At 41.6% G+C, this 6,897-nt stretch overlaps 1 pseudogene; it reads left to right on the forward strand.

The window, feature by feature from the left end:
• Positions 1–1,289: 1,289 nt before the first annotated feature.
• Positions 1,290–4,270, forward strand: LOC101427755 (protein argonaute-4 pseudogene; annotated as a pseudogene).
• Positions 4,271–6,897: the final 2,627 nt, after the last annotated feature.

The raw sequence follows: 6,897 nt of genomic DNA on the forward strand, positions 1-6,897 counted from the left end.
GGTTCCTCTGGAAGGGGACGTTTGCATTTATCCCTGCTTCCAGATAAGTGTGACACAAGGGGGAAAAAAGGACAAGTTACAATATCTCAAAGTATAAGATAGCTTTTTTCTTAATGAATTGTTTGAAACTCTTCTGTGCTTTTCTCTGAATGTGAATATGGCCTGAACTTCCTTTATCCTGGTCCCGTCCTCCCTTAAGTCCTTGTTTCCTAGGGCTACTGTAGCAAAGCACCATAAACACGATGGCTTAAATGAACAGAAATGGGTTGTCACATAGTTCTGGAGGCTAGAAATCCAAAGTCAAGGTTTGGATTCCCTCTGACACCTGTAGAGGAGCATCCTTCCTCATCTGAGCTTCTGGTGGTTTGCTGGCAAACGGCAGCACTTCCATCTTTGCCTCCAGCATCACATGGCATCACATCTCCCCTGTATCTGCTTGACTCTCTGTCCAAACATCCCCTTCTTATAAGGACACCGGTCATATTAGATTAAGGCCCTCCCTAATCCAGTTTGTCCTTATCTTAACTAATTGTATCTTCAAGGACCCTATTTCCAAATAAGGTCACATTCGTAGGACCAGTGGTAAAGAATTATACACATCTTTTTGGGAGAGACAGTTTAACCCATAACACCCTGGAACCTGTTTTAAGAATTCAATTAAGGCTTTATGCTATATGAGCTCTTCAAAGCCAGGAAATTGGCTTCTTCATCTTTTACTCCTTATGATAAGCACAAGGCTAGAAACGCTGGTGCTAATTGTTGTTGAATGTGGAATATAAAACAGGGGTGCTCCACTTACTTAAGAGGAGTGAATATTTTATGATGTGAATGGATGCATAGAAGGGTAGTCATTTTGTAAGAACACATAGCATACATTAAAAAGCATCTTTTCCTATCTTCATAGATACATTGTGTGTTCTGGTCTAGCATTATTTCCTGCTGAATATCATAGGTACGCCAAAGCTGGACGAGCCGCGGGAGCTGGGTCCCTGTTCTCTGGACATTGCCCCCTGCCCAGTGCTCTTGTCTCCGTGGCGCCCCTCCAGGGCCAATATTCTGGAGCTCAAGCCTCACTTAGGCGGGGCAGGGACTGAGCAGGAGGTACCAGGGACAGGCACAAAGCGTCCCCCATGCGACAATGGAGGTGCTTGGACCTGGCCCTCCAAACAAGCCTGCTTCAGCCACACTTGAGTGTGGCATCTTGAGCCACACTTCAAGATGCAAGTATCTGGTGTCAGTTAGCCAGTCTAGGATGGCAAAAGAAACATGCACACACATGTCTACTGCCAATGGAGGTGACCCTTCCAGGTGAGGGTGAAGACCAAGCCTTTAAAGTGTCTGTTCAGTTGGTATCAGTCCTGAGCCATCAGTTGTGATTAGAAACTTTGGCGGGCATTTGAGTGAAGATCCAGTTACCCAGGACAAGCACTTGACGTTGTCACAAGATACCCTCCCTCCTTGAGGTACATTCTGGTGGGCTGTTCCCTTTTCTCACCTCCTGAAGGCTACTACCACCTCTGGGAGGAGGCAGGGAGGTTTGGTTTGGTTTTCATCAGTCTGTGAGACCTGCTAGTTGAAATATGGTGCTCAAGACTGATGTATCTGCAAGTGCTTTCTACAACCATCATCTCAGCCCATCATTAAGCTCATGTGACGTTTTAGACATGTAGAACATCAATGAGCAGACCAAACCTCTAATGAACTTCCAGCCTGTCAGGTTTACCAAAGAAATAAGAGGTCTTAAAGTTGAGGTGACTCACTGTGGAGAGATGAAATGAAGATACGGAGTTTGTAATGTGACTAGACGGCCAGCCAGTCATCAGACTTTTCCTTTACAGCTAGGAAATGGTCGTACTGTGGAATGTACAGTAGCTCAAGATTTTAAGCAAAAGTCTGCCACTGAAATACCCCCATCTTCCCTGTCTTCAAGTGGGACAAGAACTAAAACATACTTGCCACTTGAGGTCTGTGATGTAGTGGCAGGACAGTGACATACTTAGAAGCTCACAGACCATCAGACTTCCACGATGATCAAAACAACAGCAAGATCTGCTCCTGACAGGAAGAAATCAGCAGACTGGTGAAGAGTAACAGCATGGTGAATGGATCTGATCCATACCTTAAAGAAACTGGTGCTGTTGAACAGAATGAAATCAATGGCAGAGCTCACGAGCAGGGAGCTTCCAGCACTGATGCTGCATTATGGAGGCCTGAATAACATGGTAGCCACATCCCATGAGGGTGTCTGGGACATGAGAGGAAAACAGTTTTATGCTGGCATTGAAGTTAAAGTTTGAGCAGTTGCTTGTTTTGTGCCTTGGAAACAATATAGAAAGATTTGCTTACGAGTTTCACTGACCTGCTATGTAAAATCTCTAAGAATGTGGGAATGCCTGTCCAGGGTCAGCTACATTTTCACAGGTATGCACAAGGTGTACACAGTGTGGAACCCATGTGCAAACATCTGAAAATGAGTTATATGGGCCTGCAGGTAGTAGTAGTCATCTGGCCACCGAAGACACCAGAATATGCAGAAGTGAAACGAATTGGAGATACCCTTCTGGGCATGACCACACAGTGTGCATTGGTAAAAAATGTTGTGAAGACCTAAACTCTTTCCAGCCTTTGCCTGAAGATAAATGCAAAACTTTGAGGAATTAACAGTGTGCTTGTACCTCATCAAAGGCCCTCAGTGTTCCAGCAGCCCATCATCTTCCTGGGAACAGGTGTTTCCCACCCTCCAGCAGGCATGGGAAGAAGCTCTCCATTGCTGATGTTAGCAATATGGAACACCACCCCAGCTGGTACTATGCCACCAACAGGGTGCCAACCTCCCATCAAGAGCGCTCCCAGGAGCTCCTCTGCAGTCAGGACAGAATCCAGGACCTTACAAACATGGTTTGAGAGCTGCTGATACAGTTCTACAAATCCTTGCACTTCAAACCCCTGCAGATCATCTATTACCTGGAGGAGTATATGAGGGACAAATGAAACAGGTAGCTTGGCCAGAACTAAAACCAATAAAAAAGCATATGTTAGCTTGGAAGAGGATTACCTGCCAGGAAAAACCTATATTGTAGTGCAGAAAAAACACCATACATATCTTCTGTGCAGATAAAACAGAAAGGATAGAAAAAGTGTCAATGTACCAGTAGGCACCATAGTGGATAGCACCATGCACATCTGAGTTTGACTTTTACCTCTGTAGTCCTGCAGGAATTCAGGGAACCAGCAGTCCTTTGTGTTGCCAGCTCTTGCGGGATGACAAGATGACAACAGTTTCACCGCAGATGAGCAGCCACTATTGACTTAGCTGCTACTGTCATATTCATGTGCAGTGCACATGCTCAGTCTCTATTCCAGCCCCTGCTTATTATGCCCAACTTGCAGTATTTAGGGCAAGGTATCATCTGGTGGATAAAGATCATGACAGAATAAAATCAATTTCAGTTCTGCTCAGTTCCTGAGCAGCCTTAAAGCATGGCCATCAAAATGCCTTGGCTCTGGGAAGCGGCTGTGACTCAACTAGTTGGGCTCCCATCTACCATAGGGGAGGCCCTGGGTTCGCATCCCAGGGCCTCCTTTCAAAGGCAGACTCGCCTGCCAGCACCACAGAGAGCTGACTCAGCAAGGCAATGCAAGAAAAAAAAAAGTAAAAAAAAAACACAGAAGAGCACAGCGAATGGACACAGAGAACAGACAACAAGTGAGCCGCAACTGGGGGGAGGGGGAAATAAATAAATACAGACAGACACAGAAGAATGCACAGCAAATGGACACAGAGAACAGACAGCATGCAAAAAAAAAAAAAAGTCACAAGGAGGAAGGGAGGGAAAAAAAAAGCCCTGGCTCAGTTACAGGCCTGTGGATTCCATCTCCATGCAAGAAGGAGGGGTCCTTGCCAGTTCATTTTGCTTTCAGTGCAATCTGGAAGAATGTGCCAGAGTGAACCTGTAGGAGGGAGGGCTGCCAGGCCATTCTCAACCCCCAAATAGGATCTCAATAGAATCAGACATTTTGATCTGTTACTGAGCTTCTATTAAATAGCTAAACAATCATATACATATAAAGCATATATAAGTAGAAGGAATGATTTTTAGACTCAAAACAAATAGTAATTCCATAGGAATAGTCAGGCACAAATGTGAACCAATCAAAGACCCCAGAGTACAGGCATTTAATGAAGAATTTAGAATTCTCCTCTGAATCCCAACACTAGTCACTGAATGTAAATAGCATTGGAGAGCCTTACCAAAGAAGAGAAACAAAACTAGGGTGACTCTTAACCATTGGTCCAAGGACTATATTGGGTCAAGTTAAGAATGAAAAAGAAGCATAAGACACAGCTTCTAATCTTTTCACTCTTATAAGGCATAATGAGATTTTTATTTTATTTTATTATTATAATTTTACTTTATAAAACTACCTGACCCTTTAGTCAGGGACACCATGCCTCTGGCCTGGTGGGGCAGCTTATTCCCCTACTCACTCACCATTCAGTTCCCTACGTTTATCAGTTGGTAAGGAACAAGATAAACAAATCTAGTTTAGTACATTAACAAGACTGCCCCACCTAGCAAGGTAGATACTCAGATCATTAGGACATAAAGCATAAAGGACTAAATTGGATCTTGCCTTGCTCTTTCTTCTTTATTCCGGGATTTTTTTTTAGTAATTAGGAACCATGGAACTTAGTTGTAGCCAAATCACTTTTTCTGATATCAATTACAACAGTAATAACCATATATTTCTCAGTAGAAATCAGTGATTTATTTTCATTCACTGTGTATCATTTGCTCTGTAATTAATCATCCGTTTCCTTTCCTCTGCTTAGTTCTGGCATCTGTGATAGATGGGTAGATGTGGGCTTGAGGAGAGGAGGTGATAAAGGGAAGGATTTTGCATGGGTATGACCTTGCTAGTTGGTTTGGTCCACTTGGGAAAATATGTCAATTTTGTGTCTTGAAAAAAATTAATGTGCTTCAATAACCCCATTTTAAATATGAAAATCATCCTGGAAAAACTTGAACCCAGTACTTTATTTTATGACTAAATGAAATCAGGGAGAATACAGGGTCAGCCTTTGCAAGGGTATTTGACCAGGCAAAAAGGCAAAAACGAGCAATTACTTCTTTGTGCAAAGATTCTTATCAACACGTTTGGTCATTGTGGACTCAGAATCACCATCCATACTTCATATTTGATACCAGGAAGTCTGGTCAGGCTAAAGAACTCTCTGTATTCTTATTGTGTATGCAAAGAATCAATTATTATGTAGCAATTCAAAATACAGAATTCAAATGTATAAATATTTATGTACATATTATATGTATGATACTGTACTAGGCTCTTGAGTTGGGGAATTCAAAACAGTATAATCTCTGCTCTCAAGGAGCTAATTTAAAGAGGTAGACAGGCAGTTATAGAGATAGGTATAAAAAGAAGTCCAGTGTGTTAATTGCAAATAAATACATATATGAAATAAAACGGCTGTGTGTTTAAAGAGAAACAGATAAATTCAGATCATGTCAATGACTTTGTCAAGTTTACAATCCAATAAGGAAGAAAGGACAGGCACAGATCAAACTACAAAACAAACAAACAAGCAAACAATATATGACATTAAAAAAAAACTTTTTCAAATGGGCCTTGGTGGGACCACACATATTTGTATGGGCGTAAGCATGTACGTGAATGTATTTGTTACAGCATGTTCACAGTGTTTCAACACTGATCAGTGTGTGAGGAAAAATGAGGGCACAATACAATAAGCTGTTACTTATCCCAAAAGGTAGCTGAATCCTTTAGAAGATTTATAAAGATGAGGCTATTGTGTTCCCTTTGATAACAGGAAGAAGACGCTGTGCTAATTCCCATTTACTGTCCTGCTCCAACTAAGAGAGCAGTTAATCTGATTATCATGACAGTTTAGGAGCTGTGAGAAGTGATGTTAGGGTGGCCTGTTTGGTTCTCCAGCCTGCTCCTTCACAAGAAGCGATTGGTTAGCAAGTTCTTTCTGGGGAAAGGGGGTTCTTATGGGAATACCCTCCTCTCATGTAATCATTTGGTCATAGGCTTAGCTTTGTGATTCATGGGAAATAATATTTAGAATGCCTTAATAAAAATGTGTGTAGATAACAAGAAGCATCACCATAAAAAATAATTATGCATGAACACACTTCTTCTCATAACAACTGTTGAGCTGACAGTCTTTCATCCAAATTTAATAAATAAGAAATCAGAGTCCAATGTGAGTATGCATGCCTTGCCTTGGGTTACATAAAAAATTAATATATAAAGCTCTACTTTCCCCTCTTACTATGCCATACTCCATCATTCTTGGACTAAATCCAAAATTCTTTTCGCTGCATGAATACTTAATATTCTTTTCACTGATCCTCCCTATGTAATCCTGTTGACAATATTTGACCCTCTTCCTATCTATGGCTACAGACATCTGTGTTAGTAGAAATCCAGTGGGAAAGATCTTCGGAATGTATACTAAAACACAATATCTCACTTTTCAATAAATGGACTAAAAGCAATTATCCTGAAAAATTTCCCTCTTACCATTAAGTTTACTAGTCACGGAAATTCAATAAAACAGCATATCACCTTAGCACTCCCTGAGCTTGATGAGCAAACATACTTTTAATTCAGCTTGAGTAGCATCAACAACATTTTTGTTTGGAGCAGGGCCCAGTACGTTTTTGGATAAGGAGTCTTCATCAGTATGCAAGCAGCATTTTACCTCCTTGCTGGGAACCTTCTGAGATGGGACCTTGAGATGTGAATACCTGAAATCCTTGCTCTTTTTACCGTAAGAAATGAACTCCTGTGCCACCGGATCTCATTGTCCTTCAGATATAGATGTATTTTAATTCATCATATCTCTGT

Source organism: Dasypus novemcinctus, chromosome 4 (genome assembly GCF_030445035.2).
Source record: "Dasypus novemcinctus isolate mDasNov1 chromosome 4, mDasNov1.1.hap2, whole genome shotgun sequence".
Lineage (NCBI taxonomy): Eukaryota > Metazoa > Chordata > Mammalia > Cingulata > Dasypodidae > Dasypus > Dasypus novemcinctus.